The sequence below is a fragment of the Tribolium castaneum genome, chromosome 1 (genome assembly GCF_031307605.1).
Source record: "Tribolium castaneum strain GA2 chromosome 1, icTriCast1.1, whole genome shotgun sequence".
NCBI lineage: Eukaryota > Metazoa > Arthropoda > Insecta > Coleoptera > Tenebrionidae > Tribolium > Tribolium castaneum.
In genome coordinates, this window is record NC_087394.1 from 10,474,831 (window position 1) to 10,497,730 (window position 22,900).

General features: G+C 28.5%; 1 protein-coding gene across 3 annotated transcripts in view; it reads left to right on the top strand.

Moving 5' to 3' along the window:
• Positions 1–8,790: 8,790 nt before the first annotated feature.
• Shab (Shaker cognate b) overlaps positions 8,791–22,900 on the top strand; it is a 200,206-nt gene continuing 186,096 nt past the window's right edge. For 2 of the 3 annotated variants that reach the window (XM_064359909.1, XM_064359908.1), the window contains exon 1: positions 8,791–9,077. The gene's annotated coding sequence lies outside the window, so the exon portion shown is untranslated. The remainder of the gene's footprint in view (positions 9,078–22,900) is intronic. The other variant, XM_064359911.1, reaches the window with a different exon arrangement.

Below are 22,900 nucleotides of genomic sequence, written 5' to 3' on the forward strand. Positions count from 1 at the left end.
ATATATATATATATATATATATATATAAATATTATAAATTATAAATACAAGTAAAACAATTTTCATAGTTTCATAATTATTTCATAGTTAAAAGCAAAATGTTTTGTTTTTTTTTAATATTTAAAATTAATGTATTACACAAATAAACATATCAAATCAGAAAAAAATAAGCTTTTCGAGAATGTCATAGCCAACTAGATTTCGCTAAAATGTCAATTTCTGTTTATAAGTCGAAAACAAAAAACGATAGCGAGATGCGGTTTTGACCAAAATTATTCTCTCAAAAAACGGACCCGAGAATGTGTTAATCGTTTTTCTCTAAACCTCTTAATTTCGAAGATCCCGTATTCGGACATCCAAAATGCAGCACCATGTATAGTTACATAATGAAGGTGTATATTGTGTTGCATTTTGTTTTGATAAAAATCGTCATTTATCATCTTTTTAAAGAAATGGGTTATCGGGATCGTTCGAGGTTCGAATGATGTGCATAAGGAGACAAATAACATGCTGTTTTCTCCCTTAGACTTTGTAAACCAATCGATAGCTAGGAAGAGGAAATAAATGTTACCTAATAAAATATCCAACTTTTGAAGCGTCCTAGTTCGAGTTTTGAAAAAACATCCAAGAAGGAAAGTTTTAGAACGCAGCTGGCTCCATTGTTGCACTGAAGTGGAGCCAACTTTTCGAATTAATGATATTATACTATACTTGGAAAGCTTTCCACTTTTTTTTAGAACCATAAATAAAAAAACACTCAATATAAACAATGTACAATGTCAAAAAAAAATCAAAATACAAGCAGTTCCCAAAACCCCACATTAAAGTATCACTTTATAAAATAATTAAATGCTTGATTTTACAACAACTGTGTGTACTTATTTTGTGTTATATTATTTATTTGCAAAGGCACGCACATTTTGATATGGAATTATCCAAAAAATTCGTCGAATTAAATAAAGTTGGCGTCATTTTTGTCTTTTTCAAGCGCTTAGACAAGTCTAACTCAGTTTTTACCGAAATTTTGATAGTGCGTTGCCAGAAACGTTGTTTAGTAAAATTTTAAAATCTCAAAATTAGTTCAAGAATGGAACTCTATTTAAAATAAGTATGCAGTTTTTGCAAAATTTTAATAAACCTAGCTGATAAATCAGTAAATTAAGGACGACATTATCATTTTTACCTATATGATTATTTGGTCAAGTCTAGTCAATTATTATTACTCAAAAAATCACCGAATCGTATACAGAAATATTATTATTTTTGTTATTTTTTAAAACAATAATATTTTTGTTTCATTTTAAAATAATGGATGTTGAAAAAAAAACAACTTAGTTGCGCCGACGTTCCAACTTCTTTATTATCTTGTTAAAGTAAAAATAAGAAAATAGAAAACACGTAGGTACCCCAACTTTGATTAAAATAAACCAAAAAAAAACCGCAAAATTGAATTAAAAATGTTATTATTTTGCGTTTTACAAACGACGACGCTCATTTTTTTTAGTTAAATAAGCGTTATTTAACGAAATGTCATTAAAAAGTAGCAAAAAAAATCCTTTAATTGAATTAGAAATGGTAACATTTCTATCTTTTTAGACTGTTTAAACACCACATATTTGAATAAAGTGGAAAGAAAATTTAGTTAATTAAATAAAAAATAACACTTTCTTATCAATTTCTTATTAGCACGTTGCCGAGCTTGAAAGGTAATTAACTAATTATATTTTTAAAATTAATTGCATTGTAGTATTTCTTTTTTGTTAATTAGATTATGTTTGAAGTTTTTCTACAGGGTGAAGATGAATTGATTACATATATTAAAAGGCATAACTCCTTGATATAAAAAGATTACAAAGCTGAATAAAAAATTTTCATTTCAATATTATAATGAATTAAACGTGTTTGAAATTTACTCAAAATTCTACGACGCACCACTGAGATAAAATTGTGGAAATAGACAAGGTGTCTATCGACAAAAAAATCTTTGCAAAAAAAACGGTTCGTCGTTGAAATATCTACACTTTTTTATCGCCGCTTACAAATTGATAAGGTCAGTGTGTCTTTGCGGGGTTGTGTCTGAACTTGGTACCGTGACTTGTGTCGTAAAAATGTTCCAATATCTACCAGATAAAAAAATGCGAGTCTTGTTACTACAAGAGTTATTCCGACGTGTAACTTAGTACGAGTGTTTGGCGCAAAAATGTGGTCAAATACTGAATTACCTGAATTGCGCAATAGTCACGACACCTTTTTTTAATGAAGGTAAGTCAGGAGTTACTCCAATCTCAAGTTCAAGTTTGTTTTCGTTTATGCGGGTACTGATATTTCCTCGTACCATTACGTGAAGGGGATTTTGCCCCACTGGCAAAGTCAACTAACATGCGAAGAATTAGGAAACACATGATGTCACTATGCTTACGATTAAAAATGTAAAGTGAATTTAATTTCACCCTGTATTTTCTGGCTCAGTGTTCTTCCTTGTCAACGTATTTCACCGTCTGTAAAGCCGGACAGCTTTTGAGACAACCTTTTTGCCTCCCCCTTGACTTGCACTTATGATGGGTCCTTTCTAATTTTTTGAGAGTTTGTTTACTTTTCCAATTTTGCTATATTTTTTCCAGTCTTGCAGAAGGACTGAGTTTTGATAGCAAAAACCTGCTTATCTGTTTAAAAAATGAAAAATTTCTGCTAAAGTTTTATGTAATTTTTCCGTATATTTTTAACAAAATTTACTTAAATAATCGCGTTTTTGGCTAAAAATATTATAAAAACGATTGAAAAATAATGTAATTTTTATCTCAGTTCAGTGATTTTTCGATATTCCATAAAAAACGTAATTTTTTATACTTTTTTTTTGTCTGGCTCATTTTTGGATGTCTCCTTAGTAGAATCGTTTGAAATTTGTTGGGTTCGAATCTGGGCCCCGAACTCTACAATATCTGCTTATCGAGTTCATGAATTTTGTATTATTCTTGACAAAATCGATTATTTTTTGAGAAAGAAAAAAAAAAGAATTTATTAAATCTGTTGTTGACTGTTTAAATAAGTTAATGACAAGATACAAATTTGTATTGTTTATTTTATAAATTAAATGAAGAATGATGTGAAAAAAGTCCATTATTGACCTTTAAATGTTAAAAAATTAATATTTTTTTACGAAAGCCGTGCATACTAACTCCTTGACTCACTTAAAATTATTTTCAACTATACAAAGTGTTTCTAAAATTAGCTACACCAACTTATGGTTTTTTAAAAAGAACTTTCCATATTTTTTTTTGTTTTTTTGGATGTAGCTTTTAACACAGATGTTGTTAAGCTAAATTGTTTTTGGTCGATTTTGTTTTGTTTTTGAAATAATTTGATTTTTTTGACAAAAACATGCTTTTTAAAAAAATCATTGCATAAAAACTTAGAAGAAAGTTCAAACTTCAAAGATGTGTTATTTTTATTAGCTTACTTCAATCAAGAAGATAAAAAATGAAGTGGTTTGTTGCATGTTAAATGATTTAAAAATTTTAAATAAAAATATAATCTACAATGCATTATTTCGATACGAGCTCGATTACAAATTTTGAAAAATTACTTAGTCTTCTCTAGTTTATTTCCTCCTTTCATAAAATTTTAGTTTTAGTTTTAGTTAGTTGGTGATTATAAGATAGGTAAATAATTGGTAATAGAAGCTTTTATACTCTTTGTAAAATAAGTTACAAGTTTAGACTGTCCGTATAAAAAAAACTGGTACACTGAATCCAATTTTTGGTAAGAAAAAAAAAGTATTAGTATTTGTATTCTATGCTCTTTTAAAGCTTCAGTGCGAAAAATTGTTTAAGATTTGCAATTATGTTAGCAATAAGGGTTCTCTTTTTAAACAAGAAAATAGCCAGTTTCGGTTAAAATTAAGATAAATATGCAGCCACAGTTTTATCCATAAATTTTGAGCATGATACATTTAGAAATAAACATAAGGTTAATTTATTTTTATACTATGCAGGTATGTACAGTGCGTTCAAAAAGTCTTTAGATCAACTCTTGCTGAGAAATTTTAAACGTAGTGGATTTCTTACGATTACTACATACGAAAAATAAGTGGTATTCAAATTTTTTTTGTTGGAACATTTCAATTTAAAACACATTGCTATCGGAAATGCGTTTTAAAATAGTGTTTATAATCTAGGATTCAGATATTAAAAAAAAGGCTTAAAATGCTACCAACAAAAAAACATTATTAAAATAGTTGATATTTGTATAAGACAATTTTCAAAAAAATGTTTCCACCACTAACCCCTTCAAATGAGAGAAATTGATGCTAAAGATCTAAAAAATAATGCAATTTTATTTGTGGTCCAGCTGTTTACTTTAAAATAAAAAAAAAACTTTGGTGTTGAAAAATATGGAATACAGTATTCTTATTATAAATGTGTCATCACATTTTTACATCTGGTGGCAAAGAAAATATTCTCTTTTTTTTGAATATTTAATTTTTGTTTTTCAATATTTATTACAAATGTTGTAATATAATTATGATGAAATGTACATAAGTAAAAAAATAAGTCAATTCAAGGTAACTCTTTACTTTTTAAATAAAATATGTTTTCTTTTATTTGTTTATTTCGTAATATTGCAACACCAACACCTTTTACAACGTATTCTTATAACATGAACAGTAGATTTCTGCTTATTTTCACAGATACTAACTCCTTGACTCGCTAAAAATTATTTTCAACTATACAAGGTGTTTCTAAACTTAGCTACAACACCAACTTATGGTTTTTTAAAAAGAACCTTCCATATTTTTTGTATTTTTGGATGTAAAATTAATGGCGAATTTTTAAATTCCCGTATAAATTCCCACAAATGGTTTGTGGTAGAGTTACTATGGTCGTGATATTGTTTACTTTGGTAACAACAATTGTTGCTGAAATTAACTTTTAAAATGCAATATCTTTTTAGTTATTAATTATTATTTAGTTTTTAGGCATTTGAAACTTTACGTTTCAATAGACGATTTAATTATCTTTGAGAAGCAAGAACAAAAAATAGGGTGTACAATTAAACTTTTTCAAGTTTCATTAAAAAAAACATAACTGTAACGTTTTTTTAATATTGGAAGACCCTGTATAAATACCACAATATTGTAGAAACATGCAGCAGGAACCCAGCTATAATCTAAAAAATAAAAAAGTCACTATCTTTAATAATAAACAAATAATGGAGCCTGTATATTCCGCAGACTATTCCATTTGAAAAATCATAATTTATTTTTTAATATTGACTTTCTGTTTAATTATACGCAATATTCTTAAAATATGTATCAGAAAGGCAGCTGTAATCTAAAAAAAGATAAAAAGTCAAAATCTTAAAAAATAAATAATGACCCTTTTTCGGATCGTTGGGACAGTCTGTAGATTACTCAAGTTATCATTTTACTCTCTATACTGTAGCTGTTTTCGAAATATTTATGTACTTTGAAGGTTTTTAGATTTGCACATTTTACTTCAATAATAGTAACTCTCATGCAATTTTTAAAGATTGTTAGAGCGTATTTAGGCAATTCAAGAAAAAAATGCATCAAAGTAAGCCCAAAAATCTAAGAATTTTACTGAAAATGATGTTGTTTTTTGCATTTTACGAGCAATTACGCATGTTTCTTTGTTTAAAAAATAAATTATTTTGTAATCGTTTGTCAAAAACTACTCAAAAATTAAGAAAAGTAGTGTTATATTTGCCGGTTTCGGTTTTCGACCGCTTACACACGTTTTTGTGTTAAAAGCTGAGCTTTTCCTGAGATTTCTATCTAAAAAACTTGATATTTAATTCTGTCACAACGAAAAAGAACAAAAGACTGAAAATGCCATAAAATAAAATAGCGCCCAACGAAGCATGTCTTAAACTAAGATGTGGATTTTTGAGCAGATTGACGAGCTGTCTGTTCTCCAGCAGTCGTTACAGAACGGGGCTTTATTGTTGTCGAAAGCGAACTTTTTTGACCATTTCGAAATGATAATACCAAAATATTAACACGGTAAATTTTAGTACTAAATACCTATCAAGAATACAGACATACACTTTCGTTAAAAAATCATGTAAGCAAGTTTTCGTTTAAGGTACAGATTAAAATCACCAGGTCTACACAATAAAAAGGTGTCACCTCAAGTGCACAATATTCCCTTTCATTTCGCGACAAAAGTTGAAAACTGGTGTATTTTTTAAAAAGAAAAATGAAAAAATATTTTCAGTTTTAATAAGATCATTCCATAATTTTGCCGTTCACTGTAACTATTATGTTCCAGATGTTGGTATAATTTTTGCAATGGTGTTCGTCTGGATAATGATGTTCTGGATGGTCCAGTTTGTACTAGCATGCCATCAAATGGTTATTTCAGGTGTCGTGGCTCGATATTATTTTACACGGTAATTACTAATTAATAATCAATAACATTCAACTTTTGCACTTTCAGAGACAAATGTGAGTTGGTTTCACCGATCTATAGCAATTTTTACATTTTAATTCGGTACCATCTTGGTACCGTTGCATTTGGTTCCTTGATAATCACACCTATTATCGTACTTAAAATACTGTATCGAGCAAGAACTATAAATTGTTCTCTGTATGAGGACAATTTTTTAAAATATGTGACCTCAGTCGGATACATTATTACTGGTGCCTAAGTTACTTTAAAATTAAGTTAGCAACATTACATATTTTATTATTTTTAAGCTATTCACGGCAAACCCCTTTGTCAATCGGGTATTCGTGCTGTGAATTTATTCATTTGCAATTTATTGACTTTTGTGGGGATGAGTTGGGTAGGAACTTTTGTGTTTTTCACGGTGAAAGTGCTTGTGGTTGCTATCACCACGCTAATTGGGTACTCTATGATGGTAAAGGACCGACCTGATGATTTTGAGTTTTACGTCGTACCTGTCGTTATTGGAGCTGTGTTTGCATTTTTCTGCGCTCATTGTTTCTTTGTTGTTTTCGAGGTAATAATGCAATTTTCTTTTCTGTGTTCGAATATTTGTTTTGTAGATTGCCGTTGACACAGCATTCATCTGTTACTGCGAGGACTACGGTCTTAACAATAGTACAAATGAACCATTTTATGCAACTGTAGAGTTTCACGAAAAGGTGAAGAAGGCGCAAGAGTTAACAAAAAATGTCGAGGCAAAGAAGACAGAGGAATAACTTACCACGTGTTTATTAAATATTTATTCATTGGGTGCACACACAGATGCATACAATGAGACAACTATTACTAACGACAAGACCAGCTTGACATCAATAAATAGCATCTACCAAAATAAAGGCACACAAAAGTGTTAGATGTTACATTTCAAAAAAATAATAAATTAGCATTAAGGGCTGAGTAACTAGGTACAGTGAGAGGTCTGTGCACAGCACATACTGTCAAAGTACTGTCTTAACGTTTATTTTTCTGTTAAAATAGTACTTGTTCCAAGGATCAGATCGGACTTGTTCCTAAATTAAAATATCTAAAATCACACAATTAAACATTTTTCGATAACATTGAAAACAATGCAACTATTGCACATTTACTAATTCCTAGATAAACTCTGCTTGCATCTGTAGACTACGTTGTCCTTAATAATAATATAATAAAAATGAAAAATACGTTTATACACAGTTTTTATTATTTATTGTAGAGTACATACACCTGGCGTAATATTTATATTCAATAAAATTAGTCAAAATGCAATTTGGTTCATTAATATTAGTTTAAATCAGTCTTATTCGTTTAATATCTGAAATCTGAAAAACTTTCAACAATTTCATTAAATATAAATATAAGAAAACTGGTTACATGGGAAATACAATCTGGCTCTAGATTAAGAAGAATTCGCGCATATTCAAAACATAACTGGATAAACAGCTTTACTTTCAGTGCTACCAATAAAATCTCAAATCTTTGAGACTTTTTGTGAGTATTTAGAAAAGTATATTAAATAAAAACAAGTGATTCCACGTGAGTTAATTGTAATAAATACCTTAGTTTGTGTAAAAATCGTGGTTCCAGGAAACATTTTGAAAGGTATAAAGAAATAATGGTATAAAGGTCGGCATTTTTAAAACATTGTGACATAATCTATTTTTACCGTTTTCAACCGTGAAAAAAATCTTGCATTTTTTGAGCATCTAAGACCGTTTTTGAGGTAGAAACAATGTTTTTGTGCCGTTTTGTTAGCATATTTTTCAACCAGAAACGTAATTCAAAAATTATGCACTTCGGATCGAAATGTCACGTTTTTCAACCACTCATAATTATTTTGGGAAAATTAGATAAAGCAAAAATTATCAAATAATCTAATAAATTTGATCAAACTTGAAATTATATATTTTCTCACATAAAAACCCGGAGCTGCTCTGGTCAACGATCCGGCTACTAAAAAAAATCATAACTAAAAAACTAGAAGTCGTTAAGCAAAACAATTCGTTTCAGTGAATTCTGCGGCTCATTTCACGTTTTGTATCAACTATTTTACAATACTAGCTTATTAAGAGCATATTAAAAAAACATTTATTTTAACTTGAAAAATGGTGGAATCGCCGGGTTTAGTTAAAATTCTTAACTCGAAAACTAAAAGCTGTAGAAATTTCAGTGAATTCGGCGACTTCTTTCACGCGTAATATCAGCTGTGTTACAATCCTAACATGAATGCAAGTACATTAGGTACATTTATCACAGTCAATCAATTGCCTCCCACTTGCCGTAAAATCAGTTTTTGTTAAAAATAACCGCGTGCGAGTGCATAGCCGAACAATGGCTGAAGATGGCTCTAGTTTACGGCTGCGGTAGCGAATTTTGAACGGCGCCGGATCAGCGTCGCGACGTCGACGCCACCACCTTGCTCACTCCGTCCAGTTCCAATCCGACATCGGCGTCGCGCCACTTACCGCCTCTTTGAACGCATGTGACTTATGTGGACTGTCAGTGGAGTGAGCTTTGGCAAAACGACAGTGGAGTGCTGTGAAAGCTTCGAATTTGTTTTCTGATCGGATTCGATTCGATTTGCCTCCGAAAAATCGAAATCAATTCTTCGGTGGCTGATTCCAAGAGGTGAGTCGAGTTTCATTAATTATTTAAAGTTGCCGGAGGTGACTTTTGAGGTAAACAAAAATAAATTGTGAACCGTGGTGTGATGATAAAAAACAAGCACTGGATTTGCTCCTCGATTAAATTGTGCTTACTATATTTATTTCGTGGCAATCGTCCACGTTTTTATACACCGTCATGTGGTGCTCGAAGTCGTCATAAAATCGTCACTGTTTTATTAATACCATTGAACCTAGCATTAATTTGATGGGCGCGACGATTTACAAAATTTTGCCAAAATTAAGTTGGCTAAAGACCCGTAATAGCTTTTCAACACTTTCGCTAATTTAAATTCGAATAGGAAACGCCGAATACTAGGTTAGGTCGCTTTTACTTGATCAAGACTATGTTTCCGAAACTTTTAAATTTTTATTTATTTATTTTGTTTTTTTTAAATTTTTTATTACACTGATTTTTTAATTTTATTAATAATTGTAAAAAAAGTAGTTAACACAAATAAGTAACACCTAAAAATTCTCAAATAATAATATTTTGTTAATGGTATAGGTGCAGGTAATTTCACACAATTTTACGAAACCTGCGCCTGAAAAATGTAATCAACAATACATTAGCTCGATTACAAATTTTGAAAAATTACTTAGTCTTCTCTAGTTTATTTCCTCCTTTCATAAAATTACAATGTTTTTAGTTAGTTGGTGATTATAAGATAGGTAAATAATTGGAAATAGAAGCTTTTATACTCTTTGTAAAATAAGTTACAAATTTAGACTGTCCGTATAAAAAAAACTGAATCCAATTTTTGGTAAGAAAAAAAAAGTAATAATAATTGTATTCTATGCTCTTTTAAAGCTTCAGTGCGAAAAACTGTTAAAGATTTGCAATTATGTTAGCAATAAGGGTTCTCTTTTTAAACAAGAAAATAGACAGTTTCGATTAGAATTAAGTTAAATATGCAGTCACAGTTTTATCCATAAATTTTGAGCATGATACATTTAGAAATAAACATAAGGTTAATTTATTTTTATACTATGCAGGTATGTACAGTACGTTCAAAAAGACTTTAGATCAACTCTTGCTGAGAAATTTTGAACGTAGTGGATTTCTTACAATTACTACATACGAAAAATAAGTGGTATTCAATTTTTTTTGTTGGAACATTTCAATTTAAAACACATTGCTATCGGGAATGTGTTTTAAAATAGTGTTTATAATCTAGGATTCAGATATTAAAAAAAAGGCTTAAAATGCTACCAACAAAAAAACATTATTAAAATAATTGATATTTGTATAAGACAATTTTCAAAAAAATGTTTCCACCACTAACCCCTTCAAATGAGAGAAATTGATGCTAAAGATCTAAAAAATAATGCAATTTTATTTGTGGTCCAGCTGTTTACTTTAAAATAAAAAAATACTTTGTTGAAAAATATGGTATACAGTATTCTTATTATAAATGTGTCATCACATTTTTACATCTGGTGGCAAAGAAAATATTCTCTTTTTTTTTGAATATTTAATTTTTGTTTTTCAATATTTATTACAAAGGTTCGAATATATTTATTATGAAATGTACATAAATAAACAAATAAGTCAATTCAAGGTAACTCTACATTTTTTAAATAAAATATGTTTTTTTTATTTGTTTATTTCGTAATATTGCAACACCAACACATTTTACAACGTATTCTTATAACATGAACAGTAGATTTCTGCTTATTTTCACAGATACGATTAAGTTAGTTGATTGTATATTCGTAAATAAAGTTTATTATTGCTTGTTTGGTATTAAATACGGTAGAACTTCAAATATCAGAAACACCTAATTGATTTCAGACTTGTTTCAGTGACATGCCCGTTTTAATTTTTAAATTTTTAAAATTATGTAATTAATACTGCTTTTGTTCCTGATGTTGTCCGAATTAAAACGAAACTAGTCGACCAAAGCTATTTCTTGTTCCTGTAACTCCATCCCTCCCACCATCATAAATTAACTTCGTCAAAAAATTTCATTTTATATTTATTTCGATGCATGTGATTTTTTCACAATTTTTCTACTCTTCGTTATAAAATTATTAATATCAATAGAATTACGAGTATGTTTTGAGCAAAAAATCCCTAATAAAATTCTGGCTAGCACCAAAATTGTGGATATTTGAACATTGGTTTTTATCTTGTAATTAATTATTTTGTGGGACTAGTAACATTTATTTGACGGATTTTTTGCACAAAACGGCATTTAAGCATAATTTTTTCTAAAATGACATGAAATAATAATTTTTGCAGCGACTTAATATTAATTCATAGCGTAAGTATTTTAATTATAAAAAATTGTGAAGACAATGTAAAAAGGTTTAAATATGCATAGAAAAAAATAGATATACTTTTAACAGACACACCTGGTATATTATGATAATTATTGATGATGTTAACTGTTAACATTTTTGAATAATAAATGAATTGTGTACTTATAGAGGAAAAACTTTTTTAAAAACAATATAGTACCTGTACGTCTAATTGTTATATTTTTTTGTCCAATATCACTAATAATTTCACAAAATACTTTGGCATATGCTAAATGCTTACTTACTAGCATTTTGTACACCAAGTTGTTGACTTTGAAGCTTAACTGTCTTTGAAAAAACTGATAAATTCTGAAAAAATTCATATGCAAAGAGCAAAATCTAATGTATTTATACTTTGTACACTAAAAATAGACTTATAGACTTATAGCAAACTCACTTTGTACGAGCCTAATTTTTTTTATTAGATTATTTTTATAATCTAATAAAAATATATTATATTATTATTATATTATATTAAATGTATAATAATATGTATAATTATAATAATTAATTATAATTATGTATAATAAATATATTATATTATTATTATTATATTATAATTATATGTATAATAACCAAGATGTTAAAAAAATAGTTAACAGATGAAATTTTACTAAACTCAAAACAATATCTCAAAAAGAAATAAAGAATGCAAGAATTTTTTATTGACCCAAATCGGTGAATTTTAATCTCTGACTGGAAAAATTCTAAAACGCTTGAAAAAGATAAAAATACATTATGTTCAACAATACTTCTGTGATTTACTTAACATACTCTAAAAAAAAATTATCACTTTGGACAAAATTTAGTGACTTATAGGCTCGAGTTCGTAAAATTTCAAGGGCAATTTTGAGTAATTTTTGACAAAAGTGTGCATTTTTTGATAAATAAAACGTGTTTTGTGCTCAAACGATTGAATAATGAAAAATAATGCAATTTTAAAACAAATTAGGTGTTTTTTTTAATACAGTCAAACAATAATGTTGTTATTTTTAAGATTTATTGATCATTAAAGTAAACAGCAAGCAGAGATGTGTCCATTTTGATGAAAAAACTTCTAAAAACGTTTTTTTTACATTTGTTTTTTAAAACGTGAAATAAACCTTAATTAGTTAAGATTAATGTTATGTTAGGAAATAGATTTTCAACATTTGAAGAAAATAGTTGCTAGAATATGTTTTGCTTTAATAAGGTTCTGTATATGGTGCAGAAGTATCTATCTGACTTGCAAATGAAGCTTTGTTCAAATTGTACACGTTTCTTAAAACTACAACAAATAAACTATCCTAAACTATTTTTTTTAACTGTTTGGAATTTTCTTTACTTCTGTATTAAAAGAAAATGTTTACCAAACATGAGATCTCATAATTGTGATTGTTGTTATCTTGGTTAAATTAGACAAAAAGTGTGCTGTTTATTAATGGAGAATGGTATATTAGGAAAAACATTAAAAGATTTTTAAAGATGAGATTGAGAGACTTGTACGAAGAGGCTAAATCCAATAACCAAAACGCCCTCAGAAAAAACTGTTGGAAAATGGCTCCACCGTCTCTTCATTTAATTTTTTTTATCAAAGTTATGTTTTTTTAAAATTAAGTTTTCAATAATCCTGTAGGTGTAGAATAACGTGGAGAAAGAAGACAATGGCAAAACTGAAAATGGTCCAAGAAAACTCAAAAAAATTTTTTTTAACTTTTCCGTTTTAAAAAAATATATAGAATTTTCATGATAATTTAACTTGTTGTTCAAAAAAAAGAGTCTTTTGCTCTAAGACCAAAACATTCAAATTTCATAAATCATAATATCCTTTCTACTTCAAGATAAAATTTTTTTAGGGTCCGGTTCACTAAGCTTAGTTAAATCTATTGGTAGAATAAATCCACAGAAGGTGAAATCGACCCTTACTAAAAGTAAAAGCGCAAAAAAATTGCATCCATTCAGTTCTAATTTTTTAATATTTTTAAGAAATTATATTTCTCAAGAGGAATTTAATTGATATAAATAAAACTCTAAGAAAAAAAAGAATTTTTGTATTATTAATTTATTTCAAACTTCGTAAATATTATTGTCAGCGAAATAATTTATTAATTATTTTGTTTGCAAAGAATTGAAGAAAAATTTCGGAATAATTAACATGCACAGAGGTTCTCTAATTTTTGTTTTTGAGATATTCAGTAAAAATTAAATTTTATCAGACCCACTCTGTACAACATATTCCTAATATTTTGTATTAGTTTTTCAAGAACTGTTTTGCCTTTATTTAATATTGCCATTCCAATAGAACAATGGTAGTAGTGTAAGTATTTTTAAAGAAAAAAAAAAAAAATCGAAAAATATTGGCACCACAAAACAAAGATAACTTCAGCGAATTTATTTTACCTATACAGGGTGATTACTACGAGAAATTGGCACCAACTTAGAAATTTTAAATAGTAACCAAACATTTTTATTGTATTTTTGAATTCATCTTCTCAAACTGAGTAAAATTTACTTATCTTTCATAGTTTCTTACATATGTCAATTTTTTTGTTAAAATTTTTATTTGCAAGGGTTTATGTAAAATATCACATAGACTTTGAAGCGTATGCAATAAGTAAATAATTTTTTTTGCATTAGATAACCGAAATTTTGAACAGCCTTCTAGAATTTTCACAATTAAAATTTAAGGCTAGTTTGATTTTTTCAAGATGGTTATCAAAAACTGCTATAACTCAGTTTTATCAAATGGATCGACCTTATTTTCTCAATGGCAATCGAAAGAACAATAATATTTATGGCAATTTTTATCAACACATCTTATACCTATCTCTTACAATTTTTGAAAAAAATAAAAAAATAGATTTTACTTCGTAATTTTTATAGTTAATCAAGTAGACCTTGCAAAATGGTCAACAATTGTCAAACTTCAACATATTATTTAGTTTTTAGCTGGTTCAATAATATTTAATAATGGTTTATGGTAACTTAGTGAATTTTGTAAAGTACTCAGTTAGTCTGCCATCGAACTTTGAATTTCTTGAGTGAAAATAGTTGGACAAATCTAACATTTCTTTTAATCAATGGCACAATTTTATCGTATTTTTCGAAAGTTTCCTCGATTAAAAATGAAAATAATGAGCTACAGTTCATTTTTCTGTGATTATCTCAAAAACTATAAGAGATAGATATTGAAGATGTTAATAAAAGTCTGCATAAAAATTGATGTTCTTTTAATTGCCATTGAAAAAACTGGATCATTTCATTTGAAAAAATTGTGTTATAATAATTTTTTAATTATCATTTTGAAAATATAGTGGCCTTGCAATTTAACAGTTGACAGTCGTAAAGATTACACAAGACCCTTCAAAGCTTTTGTTACCAAATGCAAAAAAAATATTCACTTATTTTAAAGAGTTCAAGGGCTCTGATATTTTAAATGAACCCGTGCAAATGAAGATTTTGACAAAAAAATTGATATACTTCAAAAACTGTGACAGATAAGTATTAACATTTTACTCAGTTCCAAAAGGCAAATTCAAGAGTGCAATAAAACTAGGTAGTTACTATTTGAAATTTCAAAGTTGGTGCCAATTTCTCGTAGTTCCGGAAATTCAGCCACCTTGAAAAAAATTTAGTTGAACTCAAAATGGTCAATTTGGATCGTATACAAAATTTTAAAGCTCTACTTATATTAGAAGTTAAAAAGTCCATAAAAAAATAATTTCTATTCTAATTTTGTATTTTAGTAATTGTTCTTCAAAAAACGTGATCCTGTTTTTCAAATAAATGCGGCATATTTTAATCGACTTATTTAAAAAAACGTGTTAAGTTTATGTTAAGTTTTAAGTTAATCTGTTTTAGAAAATTGCGAAATAAAACCTAGGAAAAATTTGCAAGTGTAAAAACATAATCTACGTTTTTGATTGCTAACCTTTGGGCACTGTGCAATTAAACCCTTAACAAACCGATTCCGCCCTCAACATTTGCAGCGTCTAGTTATTAACAAAAATTGAAATAGTCATTACAGGGCGCCACCGAGTTACTTTAAAATTGAAGAGGATAATTAATAAATAAGTTTATTAAAAATTCGAGAAATATTTGTTTGAATAAGATAGATTTATACAAATTCATTATTGTTATAAAAATTAGTAAACATGGTTTTCTTTATCTGTAGATATTACAGCTAATAAAGATGCGTAAATTTTCTAGATCAGGCAACTAACATTTTAAGCATTGTCATAAAATTGTCATTTTTTGACTATTTTTTATTTGGAAGTATATTAAGTATTTAATATAAATACTTTCTTTTGTTTTAATCAGTTATTAATAATTCTATTACATTTATTTTTTTGCTTTGTTTTTACTTTCCAATATTAAAGCTTCTGTACTAATAATATTAGCTTTGTTTGCGTAGGATATTTGGGACTAATCCTAAATTAGTCCAAGACTCATTTAAAGCGCATGTGCGGTTCTGAACCAGCAATGGATTATCGTTAACCACAAACAATAATATACCGTTGTCAAGTACGCAGTAAATGTTTAAAAATAAAAAACCGCAATAAATTATCACAAATTTATAAAAGAGAAACATTGGTACAAAAAAGTGTAAAATGTAAAAAACTACTCATTTTCACATTCACAAAAGTTATTTTACAAATAATTTCGATTTAGTAATATATTAAATAAATCTCAATAAAAAAATAGACAGTAAAGCACCAAAACACGAGAGTAACAAAGACAAAACCTCTTTCGTCAACTGCGCAAGTCTAGAACTAAAAATCCTTGATCGAATGAACATGAAGATCGTTTGGACTGGTTCTGAACTGATCCGGTATCCAGGTTATATTCTCTACCGTGAACAACGGCCTGTAACTAAAAGTTCAGGTTTTTCTCTCATATGTACTGTGCATGCAATTGATGCCAGAACAAGCTCATCAATCGCTATCGTGAACAAAGCTTTTGATTCCCTATCCGTATACCTATGACTAATCGTAATTATCATAGTAAGATATTATTTTATTTATCTGTTTAAGGTTTGAGAATAATTGTACAAGTACAAGTATAGAGTTAAGAAGATAAAGTCAGGTTAGGTCAGGTCAGATCAGGTCGGGTCGGGTCGGGTCAAGTCGGGTCGGGTCGGGTCGGTTCGGGTCGGGTCGGGTCGGGTCGAGTCGAGTCGAGTCGAGTCGAGTCGAGTCGAGTCGGGTTGGGTATTAGAGAGGGGTATTGAAAATGAAGAAATATAAGCAAAAACTTATAAGTGTGCAGAGGAAAGCAGCACTACAAGTATGCTCGGCATACCGTACTACTTCTACGGAAGCTGCTCAAAATAATTTCTATTCTAATTTTGTATTTTAGTAATTGTTCATCAAAAAACGTGATCCTGTTTTTCAAATAAATGCGGCATATTTTAATCGACTTATTTAAAAAAACGTGTTAAGTTTATGTTAAGTTTTAAGTTAATCTGTTTTAGAAAATTGCGAAATAAAACCTAGGAAAAATTTGCAAGTGTAAAAACATAATCTACGTTTTTGATTGCTAACCTTTGGGCACTGTGCAATTAAACCCTTAACAAACCGATTCCGCCCCCAACATTTGCAGCGTCTAGTTGGTGGGTAAACCAACGCAACAATGTAATGCGAGTAACATAAAAGGCAGTGTTCTGTACAACGTCGTTTCAAAGCAACTACCCGTAAATCTGAATGTAACTACTTTCCAGCAGCACATTTTCTTGTAATAATATTAACTAATTACAAGCGTACAAGCGTTAATTATGGCTGAATGCGTAGTGTATACAGCTTCGTTACTCATGGCAAATGAGTCGATCAAATCAAATCATGTCTAAAACAACAGGAATGGTTCCACGATGTGTTGAATAATTAGATACGTTCCCAAAAACGATCAATTATAATCGGGGCTGAATTGTAGGTCGGTATTGGTTAACTTGTGGCAGGATCGATATTTTACTCTGTTTTACCACCAAATCAATGAACTAAGTACAAACATGTTGGATGGAGCGAGTCCACCTTGCGTGACTTAGAAATTAGTTTTATTTTATCATTTAAACAGCAACACTCCACGTTAAATACATTTTAACGATAAATGTCCTACTTTACTTGTAAGTGATAGTATTTCTGTTTGAACAATGAGCAATTTTCCATTCCACTGAAAAACTGTGAAACATCAATCGATTAGTGATTTTCTGTGAAAATACTCTCTGTAAACACGTGTATCGATTCTGCGGTTTAAATTAAAACCAAATGTAAATCTTGAGTAGATGATACGCCAGTTGTTTGTGCTCAGTTGCTCTAATTAGACAAACAGTTCTATCATTACAGCACCCCACAGACGATAAAAGACAAGATCTCAGGCTCTTATGTAAATCAAGTTGCTCCTTTAATCACGTTTACAAGCGACACAGAAAAGAAATTTCCTAATTCTGTTCCCCGCGGAACGTAAGAAATGACTTGAAAAACTAAAATTAATTCCAATGTCATTCCTTTTAAACAAACAAACTAACCTGTTGCAGAGATTTGCTAATAACTGTTGTAAAACCTCTCAGGTCTGAAAATAGGCACCAAACCTAATAATAGTTTTATAATTCAATGCGTGGTGAAATGACTGAATGTCACACTTGATTTAATACATTTCATTTCAAGTATTTTGGCGTATTTTGTATTTTGAATTACATAAATTGTGTAAGATCACATCGTTAATAAAAAAATAATAATGTCGTTTTAAATACTAAAGAAAAAAACGTAAAACTATTTTTGTCGAACTTTCAACAATGTTTTTATGTTTATTTAAATCAGAAAAGTACGCATCGTAGAACAAAAATTAAGATAGATTTGGAATTCTCTGTCTGTTGAGGGTACAGTCACGATAAAAAAGAATGACACCTCTACTTTACAAACTTACACATTAACCGTATCATATCAAAAAGATTTGTGGCGGCGGTTTTAGCTAGGGGTGTCATTCTTTTTGATCGTGACTGTACTTTTGACTTAATAGGTAAGGTAATTAGGTGAATAAAAATTTTGACCACGATGTTTTATTCGGAATATTTGCAGTTTTGAGAAAGAAATAATTAATTATTTAAAAGTGCTAAATTATTTTAGATTAATTTCTATTTTTTCATTTTTGGTAGAATAGAAAAAATTTACGGATTGTAAAACAAAAATGAAGACAGATTTTGAATCTTCAGACAATTTTATGTCAGATAAGAATATTTTTGATTTTTTGTTATTGTGACCTTGATAATTTTGTTATCATATCATATAAGTAAAAATTTTGACCAAGTTGTTTGGTTCGGATTATTTGCACAGCTTTGGCTCGTTTGCCACAAAATTTCGCTCAGAAATTAATTATTTAAATTATTTAAAAGTGCTACAAATTATGTTAGATTAGTTGCAATTTTTTTGGTAGAATAAAAAAATTAAAATCGACATTATTTCGTGTAATATCTCTAATACTACGAATTGTAGAACAAAAGTGAAGACATATTTGGAATCATTAGACAATTTTATGAGAGATGGGAATACTTTTGACTATTTTTTTTTGTTGTAACCTTGATATATTTTTTTGTAGATAAGTAGGTGACCATGTTGTACAATTTATTCCAATTATTTGCACAGTTTTGACTGGATTGCCAAATTATTTTACTTAGAAATAGATAACTAATTATTTAAGTGCTACAAATCGTTTTAGATCAATTACTATATATTTTTTTAATTTTTATTAGTATGGAAACATTGAAATCGACAGTGTTACGTATAATATCTCTAAAACTATGAATTGTAGAAGAAAAATGAAGACATATTTAGAATATTCAGACGAGATTATGACAGATATTTTTTAATGTCTTCAAAAATATCTTCCAAACTACAAATTTGTATAATCAAGAATGAAGATAAATTTAGAGTCTTTAGACAATTTTATGTCAGAGAAAGATACTTTAGACCTAATTTTTTTGTTATTGTGACTTTGATAATTTTTTTCTGGTAGATAAGTGGGTAAATAAAAATTTTACCAAGTTGTTTTATTCGGATTATTTGCACAGTTTGTCACAACATTTCGTCCAAAAAAAAAAAATTAATTATTGAAAAGTGTTACAAATCGTTTTGAATTAATTTCAATTTTTTAAATTTTTCGGTAGAATGTAAATAGTAAAATCGACAGTATTTTTTGTAATGTGTAATATCTCTAAAACTACGAAATATAGAACAAAAACGAAAACAGATTTGAAATCCTGAGACAATTTTATATGAGATGATGGTACTTTTGACCTAATTTTTTTGTTATTTTAACTTTGATATTTTTTTGCTAGATAAGTAGGTAAATAAAAATTTTGACCAACTTGTTTTATTTGGATTATTTGTACAGTTTTTGTCCAATTGTCACAAATTTTCGCCCAGAAAAAGATAATTAATTATTTAAAAGTTCTTTAAATCGTTTTAGTTTAATTAAAATTTTTTAATTTATGGTAGAATGGAAAAATTAACATCGACAATATTTCGTGTAATATCTTTAAAACTACGAATTGTGGGACAATTGGACAATTTTATGCCAGAAGGGGGATACCTTTCAGTTTCGCTTAGAAATATATAACTAATTATTTAAAAGTACTACAAATCGTTTTAGAATAAGTTCTATTTTTTTTTATTTTTGAAAGAATGGAAAAACTAAAATCGACAGCATTTCGTGTAATATCTTTAAAACTACAAATTGTAGAATAAAAAAAACAGATTTAGAGCTTTCAGACAATTTTATTTCAGATAAAGATACTTTCGACCTAATTTTTTTGATATTGCTACAAATCGTTTTGGATTAATTTATTTTTTTTATTTTTGGTAGAATTGAAAAATTAAAATCGGCAGTATTTTTTGGAATGTGTAATATCTCAAAAACTAGGAATTGTACAACAAAAATTTAAAAAAAATTGTTAGTGTGACCTTGATATTTTTTTGTAAATAAGTCTGTATTATGAATTATAAGTAATTTAAAAAAAAATTAAATTATGTAGTTACTGAAAATAAAAATAAAAAATTAGGTATGTGTTATCTCACAATTTTTTAATTTAGATGTAGTTTAGATATGTATTTTTGTTATAATATTGTAACTCAAAGGAAACAAAACTACTTGTATACGTAGCAGAAAATAGAAATAATGTAGGCGAAAATTTATTAGACTTGATTCAGTCTTAATTCCAGAAGAAACACTATACAGTGGAAGTTACTGAAAAACGATGTAGTGAAAAGAAGTAATATATCTTTTATACGTTTTTACTTTCTGATGTGTTTATTTTGTTCTACTTCATTAGCTGTGTAAGTCACAACATAAAAATCAATCCCAGTGACAATTCGTTCTGAGCACAAATCAAACTATTTATTAAAATGTTTTTATACAAATCATGTAAACTTGTACCTCCTTACCTAATTCTTTTTTCACTTATTTGACAAATTTTTATTGTACCAAGCTAAGATTAAGACTTTTTTTAGAAAAAAAAATTATATTATTTCTTCCATTCTATTATGTAAAAAAATAGAAAATTATAATTTCCTTTCTTTTTTTTGCAGATAAAGTTTATTAATTATTAGAATTTATTAGCATAAATATTTTTCTAAAAATGGGCATTTACCTTCTTACGAAGAAATAAATATTTGGTATTTAATCTAATTGCTTCAAATTACTTGAAAGTACATGGAATTATTAATAGTGTGTAAATTTACTGAAATTACAAGAATTATTTGCAAATAGTTGGAATTTATTAAGAGACTTTTGAAATTACCTATTGGAAATTACCTACTTAAAAAAACTTCTAGTTTAAAAACGTGCTCAAAGTTGGAAACGACAATTTTTGCACCTGTTTGCCAAAATAAGTTAATATTCCTTGGGATTAAAAAGTTTATAATTTAAATAATTTTTCGTAATTTCCTCAAGAAATTCGAAACACTGATTTCTTCTACGATTTACTCTTCGTTTGAGTTTTAACAAGTTTTAACAATTTCTGTCACCATAACAAATTTTTTGTAATTAGTTCAAATGATCCTACCTTTGGCCGAAGACGAGCTGAAAAATTTTGTTTTTCAACAGGTGTTAGTTTTTTTAATTAATTGAATTTTTATTAATTTTTATGCACATTAGTTTGGTAAACTACAGCCACCTTAAAGTACCCACAACAACGCAAGTTGCTAATACTGCTAATTACATAATTGCTAATTAAACTTTATCCAAAGTTCTTTGCATCGCATGTCAATTTGATCAAATTTACAACTTGGCAAAAACAGTTTTCTTCTAATTAAAAGAAGCCATCGAAGTGCCAAAGACACGGAAGGTTAATGAATGTGGATAGCTTCTAACTTCAAATAATTTACCTAATTAAAGTAACTTCGCGAGCAAACTTTTCGAACTTATGGATCTTCAGTGTAACCCAAGACAGCGTTCGACTCGTTTGTTCGTGAACTTATTATTTATGGCGAAATGCTAATTTCCATCGCTCCAAACTTTGGCACTTTCTAAAGACGTTCCACTTACAAGAAATTGATGTCGCTTTACTTTTCTAATTTGTAATGTGTTCTGAAAAATTATGTTTACAAAAATGGGTAGGTAATCCACAAATGTGCTGTTGGGTTATAAATTCGATTTTATGGTGGTTTTTATTTGAAAATAATAAATATTTATGCTCGGTGATATTTTATGTGAGGAACGAATCTAATAAGCAAAAATTGCCTTGACTGAAAGAAATTCAAAATTTATCTGTGAAATATTTGGGACCTGATTGTATCTATTGAACACCCCCTTTTAAGAGCAATTTTGGCAGGTTTTTAATAGTCTCGTGTATTTTTAAATAATTTATAATTTCCCTACCTTTACGTGTTAGATAAGGCCATAATTGGCTATTTTTTATCTCACGCAACAGCGAAATATTTCAAACTTGCGGAATAGTTTAAAGAGTCAAAACACTACTCAATGTGAAGCACTTTTCTACGAGTAAATTAGAAGTCGTAGGCTTGAAATAAACCTGAATGAATTGAAAAATGTGTTAACTGTGTTAAAATATTTATCTTTAGTTCTGAAATTACATCATTAATGCGCTTTACAAGGTTTCCAGGTTGATTAAGACATAATATGATTTTTAAATAGACTTTGAAAATCGTTGATTTCTTTCTAAAAATACTTTGAGAAATTAAGTGAAAAAGCGAGTTTCCTGTACGTTGCTATCAACTTCCGATAATCCCATTTCCCCAATTTAGCCTAACGTCATTAAAACGCTGCCTCAGAGCTTAGATTGTCTTTATTTCGTTACCAACTTTTGCTCAAGATTAACAGCTTAATGCTAAATAATGTTTTTTCTGTCAAAAATCGGGCACACGACGCCTAAATTAATGAATAAGATTCTAATCTAGAAACTTTTCATGAAAACATTTTTACTTATCTGAAGGGAACATTTACAAGATTAACGAGCAAATCCAAAAACAATTTGCTTCAAGGATGCACATTAAAGTT